General features: G+C 44.7%; 1 long non-coding RNA gene across 1 annotated transcript; it reads left to right on the top strand.

Annotated features, from left to right (window-relative positions):
* Positions 1 to 386: 386 nt before the first annotated feature.
* LOC118533024 (uncharacterized) lies at positions 387 to 10,158 on the top strand. The gene is made up of 3 exons (XR_004916011.2): positions 387 to 509; positions 5,991 to 6,142; positions 9,387 to 10,158. It is a non-coding gene; the product is annotated as an uncharacterized LOC118533024 (long non-coding RNA).
* The last annotated feature ends 4,483 nt before the right edge of the window (positions 10,159 to 14,641 follow it).

The raw sequence follows: 14,641 nt of genomic DNA, 5'->3' as shown, positions 1-14,641 counted from the left end.
ACATGTGAAATATAAAATGAACAGTAATTAAATATAGTGAAAGGCCTTCAGGTGAAGTGAGGGGAAAACATTTCATTAGTTGTGTTCCCTGAACATGCCTTGTAACAGTCCTCTTGCAGGGAAGCCCTGGGAGTGGAGGAATAGATTGTTCATATAGTATATTCTTTGGGAAATGACTAAAATATCCCAAACCGCAGAAGTTGCCCACCCACTCTCCCATACAAAAATATAGCCCTTCCTGGTGGCTTCTCTTGCCACAGTTAACTATACCCAAGGCTCTTTCTATTCCGACTTTGGAATAAAGGGCTCATTCTATGAAGGGGGTCTTGGAGCCAGGGAAGGAACTGCCTTATGAATCTGCGAAAGGTGTGGGGTTGTCGCGGTAAGGGGCTCCGGGGTGGGAGGACCGTGAGCACGTGTGTGTCTGTGCACGTGCAGGGCTGCAAATGCAGACAGGCAGCTGGGAAAATGCAAGAACAACGAGATCCAGATGACCAGGGAGGAAGGAGGTTGGTAGAGAAATCAGGAGGGGGAGGTGAGGTGATAGGGAGTGGGGCGTGGGGGGCGGGGGAGCAGAGGAGGGGGGCCTAGGAGGGGAAGGCCTCTGCTCATGCAGGCTTGTTCTCTCCAAATGTGCAAGGGCTTCTAATGAAAATGTCCACCCTTCTAGGCATTTTTCAAGACCCAGACGTTGATTTGCCGCTTCCGGCTTCCCCCACCCCACCCAGTCTGGCGCAGACAGCGAGAGCGGAGAGACGCAGACACAAAGAGAGGCAGCCTTGCGCGCGCCCGGAGAGGGAGAGGGAGAGGGCGGTGGTTAGCACCTGCTCGCGTCCACGTGCACCGTGCACAGCCAGCCGGGCTCCCCCCGCCCCACACCCCCCAGTCCTAGGCACTGAGGCCCGTGCAGCCTGGCGTCCTGGGCTCCTGGTACGCCTCTGTGGAGTGCCCGTGGCACGGCTGGGAAGGGACCCAGGGCTCTGGAGGCGGGCTCGGGTGCCCTGCTGGAGAAGCAGAAAATAGATCTATTTGGTGTCTGGCTCGGACGCGGAGTTTGCAGCTCGCCTCAGCCATCGCCTTGGAAGCGGAGTGGTTAGAGGTGCTGGCAGACAGTCTGCCTTGGTTGGTACTTGTGAAACCGCGTGACTATATAAGGCCCAGGAAGGAAAGAGCACGGTGCCAGCCTGAGGGATGGGCTGGCAAGGGAGCGGAGAGAATTGCAGGGGGCTGAGCTAGACACGCTCCCCTTATCCATCCCCCCACTGGTTGCGGGGATAATAACTCCTGCAGAAGTCCTGTGACCAACTGTGGAATCATCAAGAAATAATAAAGGGTGGGGGCGGGAGGGGCAGCTGCAGGAATAGATGCTCTTTCCCGGGAGGCTGGCTTAGCAGCCGCTTCCTCCTCTGACCTGAGAGTCAGCTGGCTTCAGGGTGGGCCAGGAAGTAGACCCACAAGTCCCAAGTCTGAAATGTGTTGGAGTATACCACATTCCACGGTGGAGAGAATTTGGGTCCCCCAGCCCGACGGGCAGTTTTGGAGAAACAGATGGCCAGGCAGGCTAGGCCAGTAAAAAGGCAGTAGGGGGAAGGAGCACTGGAATGGGAGTCGGGTGTCTTGAGTTAATTCTGGCTTTGGCAGGGTGATCTAGAGCAGAGCTTCCCCTCTCCTACCCATTGTTGCTGTCAGAGCAAAGGCTCTCGGATCAGATGATTCATGGGTACGGTGCTTAGAACAGCGTCTAGAATGGACAGTAAGTACTCAATCATATTAGACATTATTACTGCCACCCTCCCACTGGCCTTAGGCATGGGTCTGGAACCTTGAGTTAGAACGGATGCGGTCCCCACCTGCATCCTCCTTCAAGTGCTCTCTACCCCTCCTTGGCTTCCAAGGTATAACATTTTCCTGCTTTTCTTCCTACCTGTCAGGCCCTCCTTGTCATTGTCTTTGTGGCACCTGTGTCCTCTGGCTGGGCCTCGATTGTTGGTTCTCCTCTGGGCTCTGTCCTGGGCCCCTACTCTTCTGTGCTCACACCTCCACTCGTGATCCTGTCCTCCCAAAGTTTTGGATGATTTGTCCTTCCCTGATGGCTGCCATGCCACAGCTCCAGCCCAGATCTTCCAAATGTCGGGACTTTGCCGATTAGTGTCCTTCCGGTACTTGAGATTGGGTATGCCTCTCATCTCCTCCCACCCCCAATTTGCTTCTTCACCTACGTATTGTTACCTCAGTGAGGAATGTTTCCACCCATAGAGGTATGCAAGGCAGAAGCCTGGTTGTCATCCTGGACCCCTCCTTCTCCCTCACCCCCCTCTCCAGTCCTTCACCAAGAACTGTCAGTTTACTTCCTGTTACCACGACTCCGCCTCCCTACTGCCATCACCCAAGTGTAAGCAGCCAATCCTGTTTCGTGGATTTCCTGCTACATCAATGCTGGCCCCTCATGGCGCAGGTCTGACCTCATCACTCCCGCTCAGGATCCCTTGCGTTGCTCCCAGGACATGGCTTTGACCTGGCTCCCTGCCTTCCATGCTTCAGCTCATGCTTCCTTCTGTCCCTTGTTCTTAGGGCTTCTGCCACACTGATCTCCCCTTAGTTCCTTCAAAATGCTTTCCTCTCCCACCCTGGGACTTTGTAATGCAAAAGGCACCCCTCAACTAGATAAGTCCTACCCATGTGTCCTTAAGCTCTCAACTGGATGGGAGCCTCGAGGAGTCTGACCCTGCCCCCTTTAGACTAGGCCACCTTCCTTTTTCTGTGGTTTCACAGAGCTGTTGGCTTAAAATTGCACATTCCACTTATTTGATTAGTGCCTGCTTCACCTGAGGACTGTAATGCTGTAAGAATAGAGACTTGATTTTTTTCTTCACCATTATAGCCCTAACTCTCTAGCATATAGTGGGTGCTTAAAGAATATTTGTTGGGTGAATAAATAAAAGAAACTCTCCCAACTATGTGCCACTCGTAAACTTGATAAATATAATTTCTTGCTATAAAAGAACGTAGACTCCAGTGAGGTTGAGAACAAAGCCCTGTACTTTTAGTTCAATTTATGTAACCAATTTTGATGATTTAAGATCAGCATTATTGAGGCATACAGGCATACCTTGTTTTATTTCGCTTTGCTTTATTTCACCTTAGAGATATTGCATTTTTTACAAATTGAAGGTTTGTAGCAACCCCGCATCAAACAAATCGATTGGCACCCTTTTTCCAAAAGCATTTGCTCACTTCGTGTCTCTGGGTCACATTTTGGTAATTCTTGCAGTATTTCAAACTTTTTCATTATTATTATATTTGTTATGGTTGACCTGTGATCCATGATGAGGTTTCGCTAAAAGCTCAGATGATAGTTCTTGTTTTTTAGCGATAAAATATTTTTAAATTAAGGTGTGTACATTGTTTTAGACATAATGTTATTGCACACTTCATAGACTACAGTATAGGGTAAACATAACTTTTATATGCACTGGGAAACCAAAATACTCATTTGACTCACTTTATTGCTATATCCACTTTATTGCAGTGGTCTGAAAACCAACGGCAGTATCTTTGAGGCATGCCTGTAATTTACATGTAAATTACATACATTAAAACGAACCCATTTTAAGTGTACACTTTGATGAGTTTTGACAAATGTATGCACCCATGTAAGTGCCACCACATCAATATGGAACATTTCTACCGCTTATGATGCTTCTTTGCAGGCAATCTTCAACCCTCTTTGGACCCAGGCAACCATAAATCTGTTTTATGTCACTAATGATTAGTACAGTACTGCCTATTCTGGAATTTCATATGAAGAAATCATACAATGTATTATTTGTATCTGGCTATGTTTCCTGAGTATATTTTTGAGATTCACTCATGGTAGCACATATTAGTTTGATCTTTTTATTGCTAAGGAGTATTCCATTGTAAGGAATTATCACAATTTCTTTACTCATTCATCTGTTGGTGGACATTTGGGTTATCTCCAGTTTGGGCTAATATGGTTAATCCAGTCTCAAACATTTCTCTACAAGTCTTTGTGTGGGCAAATCTTTCACTTCTCTTGGGTAAATGCCTAACAGTAGAATAAGCCATAAGGTAAATATATGCTTAACTTTATTAGAAACTGTCAATTTTCTAAAGAGTGGTCCCATTTTGTTCTCCCTCCAGCAATATATGAGGGTTTCGGTTGTTCTACATACTTGCTAAGCCCCTGTGACTGTGTGTAGTAGTATCTCATTGTGGAATTAATTCTAATTTCCATGATGACTCATGATGTTGAGATTCTTTTCATGCTTGGCTATTCATATATCTTTATTTGTGAAGGGGTTGTTCGAATCTTTTATGTTCATTTTTTTAAAGTTTATTTATTCAAGTAATCTCTACACCAAATGTGGGGCATGAACTCACCACCTCGAGATCAAGAGTTGCATGCTCTTCAAATGAACCAGCCAGAAGCTCCCTTTTGTGTCCATTTTTATTTATTTTTATTATTATTATTTTTTAATGATTAAATTGGTTACGTATTTATTTATTTATTATTATGTTATGTTGATCACCATACATCACATCATTAGATGTGATGTAGTGTTCCATGATTCATTGTTTGCATATAACACCCAGTGCTCCATGCAGAACGTGCCCTCTTTAATACCCATCACCAGGCTCCTGTACTGATCTTTGGAAACACTTTCAGATGAAAGTAAGATGAGTTGTAAGACTCATCTAGTTTGCATCTCTTTCTTCAGGGATCACACTCAAGCCTGTTTTCTAATGTTTAAAGATGATAGTTTCATTGCTCGTGCCTTGTTTTCTAGATATTTACCACAGGAAGGCAGGCCTGGTATCAGTTACGCTGTCATGGGCATTGATATATTTTTGACTAGCTTACCAGGCAGAATTCTCATTTTGCCTATATTTCTCCTAAAGAAATCACCAAAGAGAGTATAAAACATTACAAAAAATGAAGATATACTACCTCTGTATAATCACATTAATTCACCTAACAATCCTTTCCAAGCAGGAAATGAAACTAGTGGATTTTACTTAGTCATCTGAACCTATGCTAACCTAAAGATATCCCCTCTTTCTCTTCGTAAGTCATCTGTTCAATAATATTTTCTAGGATTCTGCCAGAGTAGATTATGTTCACTATTAAGCTGTTTCCAGAATTTAAGTATGAAAGCATGTTTCTATTTCTGGTCTTTTGACACAATAATGTTTTTTTGTTTTTTTTTTTTATTTTTTAATTGTTATGTTAATCCCCATACATTACATCATTAGTTTTAGATATAGTGTTCCATGATTCATTGTTTGTGCATAACACCCAGTGCTCCATGCAGAACGTGCCCTCCTCAATACCCATCACCAGGCTAACCCATCCTCCCAACCCCCTCCCCTCTAGAACCCTCAGTTTGTTTTTCAGAGTCCATCGTCTCTCATGGTTCTTCTCCCCCTCCGATTTCCCCCCCTTCATTCTTCCCCTCCTGCTACATTCTTCTTCTTCTTTTTTTCTTTCTTAACATATATTGCATTATTGACACAATAATGTTTATAAATAATATCTATTTACTCATAGAGTGCTTACTCCATGCCTGGCAGCATGTTAAGTATTTTATATACATCATTTTTTTTGAGTCATCATACTTTCTGTTAGTTTCTTCTATCATCTTCACTTAGTAGATAAAGAAACTGAGAATAAGGGATATAAAATAACATGCCCAAGGGCACCCAACTAGAAAGAGGTGGAGCCGAAATCCGAATCAAGGTGGTTTCCTTAGAAAATGCCAGTTTATCTACTGGATGATCTTTACTATCACCTTTTTCTTCATGATTTTTCAGAATTTTTATTATTATAAGACTCCTTAATTCTTCTTTGTTTCTTAATATCATTTGCGAGAGCCAAGGAATGGCAAATATGAGCAATAAAATGGGGACCTTTAGTGTGTATCGAATAGCTTTATTGATTAATTCACTTAATCTCTTTCTACTCTTAGGGCATTGTGGGCAAATGGAACAATATGTAGAACAACAGAAGCATGAAACTGCAGAACTCATTAATTCAGATGCAATATGGGGATGCTCCATAGCAACTTCACATGGATGTCGTGAGGGTAAAAAAGGAGGAAACACATTTTAGATACATAAGGTACTAATAATGAGAATATGCATTTAAAGTTCATGGATCTATTTGCCACAACAAGAACTATAGTACCTGCATAGATTTAATTAGTGCTTTTCCTGTGAAGAATGTAAAGTACTTCAATATATCATAAAATATTATTGTCCATGGGTTTAGGAGGGGAAATCAGTCACCAAACAAAGCAGACAGGAAAAACATGAGAGCCTGACAAGTGAAATGTGTTGGAGGTAGAGGATATCCAAAGGAGGGCGAGATCAGCCTCACTTGTCTTTTTAAAGAAGGGTGAGAATTTGCCCAGCAGATGGGAATCGTAACAGCTGGAGGAAAGAGGGCATTCCAGGCAAATGGGACAATATGTATAACTATACAGAGGCATGAAACAGGCCACGTTCTCTTTGATCAATAATTATACATATACCTATAAATTTGCAGAGACCATTCAAATAAGTTTGAGATCTTGGTTTTCTCTCTCAAAGAGTTTATAACATAACTGAATAGGTCAGGTGCAAGTATGGAAAGAAAATATTGATAATATATGATGGAAGCCTGATAAGATAAATATTTGTTGAATGAATGAAAGATGTATATCAGGATGTGCTAAATGCCAATGACTGATGTCAACTATGAGACTTTCAAGGGGACAGGGCAGAGGATGTACGTTTTTGAGTGAGTGCTATGATCTGCCTTATTTTATGGCTGTCATTCTGCTGCTGGGTGGAAAATGAAATACACAAGAGAGGCAGGGATCTGGTTGGAAGTTGTAACACTGATGTGCAGAGAGGATAGTGGTTTGGATTAGGATGATAATGGCAAAAGTGGTGAAAAACACATTCTGTATATTTTTTGATGGTAGAACCGATGACCTGGTTTTGAAGTATGAGAGATGGAAAGGGTGTCAAGGTTCTTCCTATAATTTCTAGCCTGAGAAACCAGAAGAATAAGTTAATAAGTTGGCATTTACCAAGATGGAGCTATGTCAGGGGAAAGCAGGGTGTGTGTGTGTGTGTGTGTGTGTGTGTGTGTGTGTGTGTGTGTGTGTTGGGGGTTGGGTCTAAAATGGACATATTACATTTGAGACTTTCAAGAAGAAAAATCAAGTAGACAGCTGTATACATGACTCTGAAGTTTAGAGAAGCACTCTGGCCTGGAGATATAATTTTTGGAGTTGTCAGTGTATAGATATTCTTTAAATCCATGAGACTGGATGAGACCACCATGGGAGTGAGAAGAGACAAAGCAAGAGGAATAGATGTTCCAAGATTTGGAGGTTGGGAAGCTGGTAAAGAACTGGCAAAAGAGATTGAATAAGAATAAACAGTGAGCTAGGAAGAGATCCAAGGGAGAGTGACATTGTGGAGGCAGGGTGAAAAAAAGTGTTTTAAGAGAGAGTCATTAGCTTTGTCAAATGCTGATCATCAGTTGAGTCATATGATGACTGGAAGTAGCTATTGGATTTGTCAACACAGTGGTCTCTGGTGACAAGGACAACGGGATGATAAGACCTCGGATGGCAGTGACCAGAGAGCCTAACAAAAGTTGGTTCTGGAGAAAATAGAAGAGTAGAGACACCAAGTATCAGTACTTATTTTGAGGGCTCCTGTTGTAAAAGGAAGCAGAGGAAAGGGGTGATGTGGGGTCAAGAGAATTTTTTTAATGGGGGGGATGTTACAGTTTGTTTTTAAGTTTGTAGGTTGGTGGGAATGGCCCATTGAGAAGGGACTTTTAAGGAGAGAAAGGGAGGGTTGGTTGAAGATGAGAAGGGAAGGGGTCAGCCTTGGGGGCAGGAGGAGGGACAGCTCATTCTGGGGATAGGAATAGAGGCATGATGTGATTACTGACACAGTGAGGTTAGTAGGTTTGGTGGTGGGCCTTGTAGAAGCTCTCTTGATTGCTGCCACCACAGTGAAATCAGTGAGGTCACCGGTGGCCAGAGGAGGGAGCAGGGGGTGGTAGGGATTTTGGAAGGAGTAGGGTCATTTGGGTTTTGCTCATGTTGAACTGAATGAGCTGATTGATCTTCCAAGTGCAAATATCTAGCACGCAGTCAGAGCAATGTGGCTACAACTTGGGTGAGAGGGGGGTCCCTGTCGAGAGAAAGCTGGGTGCCATGTGCTAAGAATGTGGAACCTGTAGGCCGATCATGGCTGAATTCTCCAGCAGACAAATGCGAAGTGGTGAGCCTCTCATCTGTCTGTAGTTGGGGGTAGGATAGGAATTGAGACTTCAGGAAAGGAGGTCAGGGACATCCGTGGGATGCTCAGGCCCCTCTCCTTTTGCTGTTCTCCTCCCTCTCTCTCCGCAAGTGGGAAGAAGGCTCAGAATCACCGCAGGCCTACCCCATGCTCGCTACTGGGCCACATGGCCCTTCGTTAATTCTCACAAGAGCCCCGTTACTGTCATTTCTGTCTACAAATGAGAAACTGAGGCAACAGACACAAATGAAAGGGGTGAAGCACGTCTGTCATCTCCTTTCTATTACCTCAGAGAGGGAGAGAAAGTTCCATGAAGAGAGAAAATACTTCCTTAGCTCCTGAACTGCAGCATCCTGAAAGAGTCACTTCTGACCAAGTGTGCTCTGCATTATCTCTCACAGCGAGTCTTCGCAACAAGAACAAGACTCCCCGGGTGGGTGGCCTTGCAGGCACTGACTTAGTGGGCAGATAGCATCTCTGAGTGGTTTCGAGAATGGTGACCCTTTTTTCTGCCTGACCCTGCCCTGAACAGTAGGTGGCCTGGGGATAAGGGTCCAAACTACGTTTTAGCCCCACCTTACCTCCTCGGCCCTAGGAGTCAACTCTGACCGTTATCATCATCCTCGTTTTAAAAATGGGGCAACAATGCTCGGAAAGGTTATGCAGCTTGCCCCAGGTCACACATGTCTTTTGTGCAAGGGGTTCTCAAGAGGGTGCCATGAGAGGCCAAGAGCTGAGCAAGCAATTTTGAACTTCCAGGTAGAGTCAGGAAGATGGTGCCCATCTGAGTGGGTCTGGGATAAGTAGGCAATTTATGCAGAGAAGACACACGTTTTCCCAGGGCTTCCTGCTGTCTGGAGGTACTTGCTTTAGCAGCCTGTTGGAGCCAAGCCGCCGGCTCCAGAATGCCTGCTGGAGTGTGGAAAGGGGATGAGCATGCAGCTGGATCAGCACCCACACATGCAAGCATCCAGAAAGCCTCTGGTGGAAGTACAGAGGCTGTAACAATGTTCTTGCATACCAAGGGCTGATGTATTGCTGTGTTTGTGCATCCATAGGAAACATCCTAGAAATCCATCTGGACTCCTTTTCTTTTGAGCAATTTTGCTGCAGGCAGAGGCCTCTGGATTTGCAAGTGAGAAGTGATGGGCACAAGTGTGTGTTTGAGGCAGCCTCCGGCCAAGGAAGGATGGGCAACTGAACCTGAAAAAGTGACTGAAGCCTTCTCTGCTCCTCACTACCAATGGGATTAGCTAGCCTTGCTGTCCTGCTCTGTAAAATGGGGTAATTATCCCCATTCTATCTCACTATAGAGACATAGGGGCTTACTTATTATGGGTGAAAATGCTTTGCAAAGTGTAAGGTACAAATAACACCATTATGGATGATCCTAAACAACAGCCAAAGAACATCATTTGGAATGTTTTAATTTTTAGTTTAAAGAAATATTAGCTCAGGCTAACACAAAAAAAAAAAAGAAAGAAGAAAGAAAAAAAAGAAAGAAAGAAGAAAGAAAGAAAGAAAGAAAGAAAGAAAGAAAGAAAAAGAGAAAAGAAAGAAAGAAAGAAAGAACGAAAGAAAGAAAGAAAGAAAGAAAGAAAGAAAGAAAAGAAAGAAAAAGAGGAAAGAAAGAAAGAAAGAAAAGAAAGAAAGAAAGAAGAAAGGAGAAAGAAAGAAAGAAAAAGTCTGTGGGGCGCCTGGGTGGCTCAGTCAATTAAGGGTCCGACTCTTGGTTTCGGCTCAGGTCATGATCTCAGGGTCCTGGGATCGTGTGGAGTTCCATGCTCAGTGGGGAGTCTGCTTGAGGATTCTCTCCCTCTGCCCCTCCCCCCACTCTCTCTCACTCTCTCAGATAAATAAATAAATCTTTAATAAAAAAAAAGTCTTGTGGCATATATTTTACTGATGCCCAGAGTTCTAAACTGTGTATCTGCACTGTCCACTGAAATACAATGAGAACCACGTTTGTAATTTAAATTTTTCTAGTAGCCACATTAAAAATGTAAAAAGAAATAGCTGAAAAATTTTATTGCTATACCTTATTTTACCCGAATGTATCTAACATATTATCATTTTAACATTTAATCAATACTAAAATTATTAATGAATTATTTTACACTCCTTTTTCACACTAAGGGTTTGAAATTCGGTGTGTATTTTGTACTTATAACACATCTCAATTTGGGAGCTAAATTTTCGGTGGTTAAAGTAAAATGTAGTCCTACCAAGCAGTAAGGTTGTGTTTTTTTTTTTTTTTAGATTTTTTTATTTATTTATTTGACAGAAAGATAGAGAGAGAGCACAAGTAGGCAGAGAGGCAGGCAGAGGTAGAGGGAGAAGCAGACTCTCCACCGAGCAGGGAGCCCGATCATGACCTGAGCCGAAGGCAGCCGCTTAACCGACTGAGCCACCCAGGCACCCCAGTAAGGTTGTGTTTAACAGAGAAATATTTCACTCTGTTTCAGTTCCTTAGTCACATGGGATGTGTCTCAGATAGTCAGTAGGCATATTGGCTTGTGGCTACCATATTGAACAGCACAGCTTTCTATCCGCTGATCCCTCTTTATTCTAATTTATGTTTCATCATGTCATCAGGCACACCTGCCTCCTATAATAAGCAGGTTCCTGCATTATCCTATGAACATAGCACAGTCACTGGGGCTCAGTTTCCTCATCTGTCCAATGGGGATACTAAGAATGGTTGCCTCACATCGTGGTTGTAAGGCATCAACCAGATTACTTAAGTGGCATACCTACAGCAGGGCCTGCTGAATAGTAGGTGCCAGCCAGTAGGAGTTCCTGGTCTTGTTTTTCTAAGATCACCATGAATTTCTTCAGGGCAAGACCAGAGCCCTCCAGATCACCCAAGCATTTCCCACCATGCTGAACTCACAGTTCAAAATATACACGTACGGGGCACCTGGGTGGCTCAGTCGGTTGAGCATCAGACTCTTGATTTTGGCTCAGGTCATGATATTGGGGTTGTGGGATTGAGTCCCGCCTCAGGCTCTGTGCTCATTGGGGAGGCTGCCTGAGAGTCTCTCTCCCTCTGCCCTGCTCCGGGTTCCTGTGCTCTCTCTCAAATAAATAAATAAATCTTCAAAATAAACACATGTATTTACATTTTTTGATTGACTTATTGATTGAGGTTGTCTCAGAGGTTGTTCATAGTGACCAGGGGGGTTCCACTTGGATTAAAAAAATTGAGTATAGACAAAACACTCTGTGAATTCAGTGGCACATGGATAATTAAGAACTGACTGTGATTTGCCTTCATATGGAGTTCATCAATTTCAAGTTACTTTACATTAATTTTTACAATAAGTTAAATTTCCTTTCTTTAAGTAACACAATCAAATTTCAAAATTGTCAGAAAAGGAAGAAAAAAAATCATCTATAATCCTATCACAGTCCTTCTTACCAGTTTGGTGTTTTTACTCCCAATTGGAGTTGTTCCAATATTCTTGATTCTGGGTAGAAAATAAGCTGCTTTCTCCATTTTACGGGTAGCGATACCGAGGCTTGGAGATTCAAGAAAACTGCTCAGTTTTACATCAGAAATCAGGGTGAAGACACAAGACAAAGGTTAGGTGTGTTGAGTGCCTCTCCCAACGTGGTTCCAGCAGGTCATGGTAGAGCAGCTCCCCCCCAGGAACCACTGCTTTGAGTTTCCATGACATATATGAATTCAAGCGCAAGGCATTACTAAGAAATTGCATTGCCTTGATTTTCATTGTATGTTTACTTGCCTTCTAGGATTATGTCAAGGTTTCTTAACATCAATAGAAAGGAGGGAATTTTCAAAAAGCAAATGACTACGGCGTTCAGTTGCATCTTTGCAAGGAACCTGGATTCAGTTAGATCATTGAGGCTTTGTTTGACCTTAAACAGCTTCGACAGTTTAAATTTGAGATTTTAACCCCTCCATAAGGGTGTTAAACCAGCCAGAAAATGTGGAGCATTTGAGAAATTCCGCAGATCGAGGGGACTCCAATGGACTGCAAGGAGCCCAAATGCTGGTGCTCGGGTCGCAGGTGCCCGTGGAAGCAGGAGGAGTCGTGCCTGGGGTGGCAAGTCTCTGGAGCTCCCTAAATGACCAGGCTCCTTGGTCTTCAGCCCTGTCCTTCCTCAACATGCACCTGCCACCCTGCACTTCCCATGGAACACATTTCTAGCACCTTGTTGTTTTGAACAAGAGTCAAGGAGAGGGGCGCGTGGGTGGCTCAGTCAGTTAAGCGTCTGCCTTCGGCTCAGATCTGGAGTCCCAGGCTCGAGTCCCGCATCTGCCTCCCTGCTCAGCGGAGAGCCTGCTTCTCCCTCTGACCCTCCTCCCTCTCGTGCTGTCTCTCTCACTCTCTTTCTCTCTCTCTAATAAATGAAATCTTAAAAAAAAAAAAAAGGGAGTCAAGGAGAAAATCGTAAGAGAACCACCTCACCTTCCTGCATAGAATGCACTGACTAGTCCACTTAGCGTGTAAGAGCCCGTGGGGCCTGCAGAACGCGCAGAGGCTTTGGAAGTGGATTCAGACGACATCACGGGTAGAACACACCTTGACTTGTTTTGTGGACAGGTAACAGGGGTCAGAGAGGTGCTGTGACTGCTCCGAACCAACCAGTCTAGTGCATTCTGAATAATCCCACGTGCCCTATTTCAACAGACTGATGTGACACCACCTTTATCTGAGTTTAGTTCGCTGATTATACCTGTCAAGTAGGGGGGCACCTGGGTGGCTCAGTCGGAGGAGCTCCAGACTCTTGATTTCGGCTCAGGCCATGATCTTGGGGTCATGGGATTGTGTCAGGCTTCGTGCTCATCGGGGAGACTGCTTGGGATTCTCCCTCTCCCTCTGCCCTCCCTCCGCCTCTGCTCTCTCTCTCTCTCTCAAACAAACAAACAAAGTAGTAAAAACAAAAATTGTCAAGTAGGAGCACAGACTTCCTGTCTATAAAGGGGATAGAGAAATGGAGTAGACTCCAAACCCAAAGGCTGTTTCTTACTCACTGGGGCTGGTAGCTCCCAGAGCTATTTTCACACAAGATCCCTTCCTCGGGCTTCGGACTTTCATGTTCCAACTATTGTTCCCCTTTGGCTTCCTCTGTGTTCCGCTGGCATCCTTGCCACCACCCAAGGTCCCAAGGATCCCAATGTGACCGCCACAGGCCGCCTTATCCAAATGTAGCTTAAGTATTATGGTCTTTCACTACCCGAAGAACTCCGCACCTGAACGCATGTGGTCCCAGGTGGGCAGGCATTAATATGGCCACTTTCTGATAGAGCAACTGAGAGGCGACAGAGGGGAACCAACCAGCTCACAGACACCCCGCATGCACGGCAGGACTGACCCCAACCCCTAGTGCACTCCCCCGTACGTGCTCTCGCCCAGATGTGAGGATGTGATGGTGACCTAGAACTCCAGGGCTTGTGGCTAGGGCTGTCGGAACGCTGGCTGCCTCTCTGGGGCCTTCCCTCTCTTCCCCTCCAGAAAGCAGAGCTGAAGCTTGCAAAGAGCTCGAGTTTCACTGGGGGATGGAGTGGGAGGCAGGCAGGCCTGGCTGCAGCGGTAATTTGTCTGGTTTACTAGGTCAGTTTCCTGTCAGGGCTCATTGTGGTTTAAAATTATTGTGGAGCCAGGTTCTTATTGACAGAGGCCGTCTAAGCCCCCGGTACGTCTGCTCCAGCTTCCATCCTGCAGGGAGCCGCTTCTCCACCACCTTTGCAGGCCCTGCTCCTGTCATCGAGGGTCACCAGTGCGGCATCAGGGCCCCGAGTTCCACATTTGGGGGCCGATGCTGGCCGAACTCGGCTCCTTTTCTGGTGAAACACTTGGACACAACTGTCTTTTGGAAGAGATATTTCACTGGAGTTGTAAATGCAATCTATTGTCTCGCATTCCCCCTTTTCCTCTGTGTGTGAGCCCTCCTGGGCAGTCGTCCTCAGCCCCGTGTGGTTATTGCTTCCTTGCAATGGGTGGGACTAATCCGAATTCGGATGTCTTCCTTGCGTAAAATACACACCAGATTTCCAAGACTCAGGGCAAAAAAAGAAGGTAAACTAGCTCATTACATTTTTTAAAATATTAATTATGATGAAATAATAACATTTTAACTATATTGGGTTCCATAAAAAATTACCATTCATTTCAGCTGTTTCTTTTTGTGAGTGTGGCTACTGGGAAAAGGTTAACTTCCACGTGTGGCTTGCATTCTACCTGCTGGGCAGTGCTGACCTGCACCAATTTATTTTCTCTGAAATGCGGATGGCTTGGAGTTCCCGCCTGACTAGTTTCTCATCTCCAGCAAGTTGCGTGCCTAC

Source organism: Halichoerus grypus, chromosome 11 (assembly GCF_964656455.1).
Source record: "Halichoerus grypus chromosome 11, mHalGry1.hap1.1, whole genome shotgun sequence".
Lineage (NCBI taxonomy): Eukaryota > Metazoa > Chordata > Mammalia > Carnivora > Phocidae > Halichoerus > Halichoerus grypus.
Note: the sequence above shows the minus strand (reverse complement) of the source record. Positions and strands in the feature narration are given on the sequence as shown.